Source organism: Hylaeus anthracinus, unplaced genomic scaffold (assembly GCF_026225885.1).
Source record: "Hylaeus anthracinus isolate JK02 unplaced genomic scaffold, UHH_iyHylAnth1.0_haploid 11978, whole genome shotgun sequence".
In the NCBI taxonomy this organism is placed as follows: domain Eukaryota; kingdom Metazoa; phylum Arthropoda; class Insecta; order Hymenoptera; family Colletidae; genus Hylaeus; species Hylaeus anthracinus.
In genome coordinates, this window is record NW_026534326.1 from 1,687,320 (window position 1) to 1,690,763 (window position 3,444).

Below are 3,444 nucleotides of genomic sequence, written 5' to 3' on the forward strand. Positions count from 1 at the left end.
ACTTTTATGCAGCTCTACATATACCTAAATGATTACATTTAATTCTTTCTACATACGCAAACTTTTATGCAGTTCTCTATATTTCTACAAATAATTATTTTCTAATCCTTTCTGCATACGCAAACTGTTACACAGTTCTACGTACACCCAAATAATTATTTTCTAATTCTTTCTGCATACGCAAACTTTTACACAGTTCTCCATATACTCAACTAATTATTTCCTAATTCTTTCTGCATACGCAAGCTTTTACACAGTTCTACGTACACTCAAATAGTTATTTTCTACTTCTTTCTGTGTACACAAACTTGTATGCAGTTCTCCATATTTTTTATTCTATGTAGGTCAGCGTGTCCAACTCGTCCTGCAGTTGATATAGAAGTCGATAAAAAGGGAACTGTGTCGAGAAGGAGTTAATCTCCAAATGCAACGATAGAAATAAAGATTTGCATGTTACTTTAAAGGGACACTCCGCGTAGACGTCGAGCAGGCGAAAGCATTGTTTCAGTTTGAAGCGTACAATCTTGAAATGATTCATCTTTCATCCACAATGCTATGAAATATTCATGCTTTGGCCTGCTGGCACCTTGGGGAGCTCCTGTTATAAAAATGATACGATGCTCCTCCTAATATTCAACGCAATTAATAAAGAATGTAATAAATTTTACTCGATTTCTCATTTCCAATTAAATCATTTTTCCTTAAATCATTTTTCCTCACATCTTATCATTTAAATATACAAACTACTGGATTTTTTCAGTTCTAGCTCAGATTGTTAATGTTTCTTTAGACTGTTGGACTCGATGATCGTAGTCCTTAGTTACAGGCCAACTATATTTTCCTAGACTTTGGATGGAAAGTGAAAGCGGGACGACAAATCTGTTTTGTACGCGTCGGCTATCTATTATCGGTAGATAGACCTAGAGGTACTTATCTCGACAGAAACCTGGCCATCCAATGGAAGGTGTAAGTAAAAATAAAGTGGCTGAGGCTTAACGCTAATCGATAAAAGAAACTTGTTGTTGCATTGGTTTAAATAAATTTCAAGAGGACTGCGATAAAGAGCGATATTTTTGCACGTAGCTTTAGTAAGTTATGCGAACAAAATGTGAGAAAACAAGGTAAAACTATTTAATTGGAATAGAAATTACTGAAACATAGGTAGCTATGTACAATCAGTCCCATATAAGTATTCGTACCCTCTACGTCTATTAAAGAAATTTGTCTAAATTAAACTAGTAGCTACATTTAATAATTTAAATTTAATAGTAGTAGTACTGTAGCTCCATTTAAGAATTAAATATAGCTATTCAGCCTAAAGCTACGCTATTATATGTCGTTAGCTATGCCTATTATCGTTCATTCACATTTCATATTTTTCAAAACCACAGAACCATTCGTAGAAAATCCTCAATTCGCCCCGAACGCATGGGGAACATGCACAACAAAAGATAATAGCTCAGCCATTATGTCATTAATGCAGCGTTCCAATTAGTAATTGCCATCAATTACGAATCAGACGTTTAAATAGAAAAATAGAATTTCATTTCGTATTCGCGTGTCTCGTTATACTTATTGCTGAACTGCGAATGTTTACACTGCGAACAACTGTAAGTACACAAAGGATGCGAACAAATGCATGAGTGTATCAGGTCGTTCCATAAGTTCGTGCAGCAGGCTGAAGCAATATTTAAAAAGTATGTATATAAATATATAAAAAGTACAGAAATTTTGTAGTGACAGTATAGTGATAGGTTTTAGAATACTTAAAGGAGTTCATATATTAATTTGAGTGGCATGAATTTATGGAACGATGTAATATATGAAATATAAAAAGTAAACTACATGTTACATATAATATAAAATATTTAGAAGTCATAGTATATTCCAAGTTTCTGTTCTTTGGGTACCTCTATAAAGATATGTATACGAATTTGCATAAAGTTCCACAGCATTGTCTGTGGAAACTTGCAACAATAAGGAAAACTCAATGTTTTCTACTAATTAGAAATTACTTCTTTGTTTTTACAACGCATACTTCCAGATTAAAACTGTTTACTTTATGCTCCATCAGGATAAATAACTAATCTTCTCCAATTTCCAATAGAATCTATCTACCTATACAGTGTTTAGAGTAGCTATCAAATTTTGCTTAGTGCTACTCCCTTTACAGATCGCAAGCGTACCTGAGAACTATGTACTAGGAATTAGGAACCGAGTACAAACTGCTTCTTTGTTTTTACAATGCACACTTCCAGATTAAACCTATTTACTTTACACTCTACTAATAGAATCTATCTATACAGTACTATACAGTACTATACAGTGTCTAAAGTAGCTATCAAATTTTGCTTCGTGTTATTCTCTCAACGGATTGCAAGAGTGTCTGGAACCTACTAGTTAGAAATTACTTCTTCGTTCCTCAACGCATACTTCCAGATTAAAACTGTTTACTTTATGCTCCATCAGGATAAATAACTAATCTTCTCCAATTTCCAATAGAATCTATCTATCTATACAGTATTCGAAGCAGCTATAAAATATTACTTCGTGTTACTCTCTTTACAGATAGCAAGCATACCTGAAAACTACTAGGAATTAGGAACCGAATACAAATTGCTTCTTTGTTATTAAATCAAATCAGGTCCAAATTAAAAGCATTCACTCGCCATTTTCTTACACATTAAAGATAAATCAACCTGCACAGTAACAAAACAAACCTTCGATATTTAATTTCACCATGAATTCAAATAATTCAAATAATTCAAATAATTCAAATTCAAATTCAAATTCAAATTCAAATAATTCAAGATTATTTCAGAAAAGTACAAAATGAATTCAAATATGTAACGATTGAATTTGCTCCAATTTCTAGGGTGTTTTGCAACGAGCGCGATGCGATCGATGGGAGATCGATAGTAGAGATCGTTGATAGATGGAAATCGTTGTTTCCACTCACCGCTAGTTGGTCGAGTTCAGCGAGAAGTGTTGTCCGTAGAGGATCGTTTGATCGATGGTTGGAGCGTGGACCGGAGTATCGTGATCCCGTCGCGTATCGCGTTGCGAGTTAAAAGGCACTGTAAAGGCGACGAGCGGCTGATAGCGCGGCCCGTGTTACTGCCGTCGGACCGTGTTTTGAGATATTTATGTAGGGGAGGCGTTTTCAGCGCACGCGTCGCTCACCCCCCGCTCACTGTTCCCCACCGCCGAGCGATTATCCGATGCGATCGCGGGGTCCACCAGGAAAATTCTTGTCTGCACGCATCGGGTGTCCATGGTGGTTGTCGGTCACGAACACGCGACAGAAATTGTTCGCGGTTCTCCCAAGATGACGTAACGCGAACTGATCCAAGGACGTGAGACTGAGCGTCGCTCAGCCAGGTGAGCGAGTGGAATTTTTTCTCGGCGACGCTCGGCCGCGGTCGGTCGCCCTCGCCGAATGGG

General features: G+C 36.7%; 1 protein-coding gene across 1 annotated transcript in view; it reads right to left on the reverse strand.

The window, feature by feature from the left end:
- The window catches only part of LOC128897075 (glutamine synthetase 2 cytoplasmic), a 16,425-nt gene extending 13,230 nt beyond the window's left edge, over positions 1–3,195 (reverse strand). The window contains exon 1 of the mRNA XM_054160754.1: positions 2,960–3,195. The gene's annotated coding sequence lies outside the window, so the exon portion shown is untranslated. The remainder of the gene's footprint in view (positions 1–2,959) is intronic.
- Between the last annotated feature and the right edge of the window lie 249 nt (positions 3,196–3,444).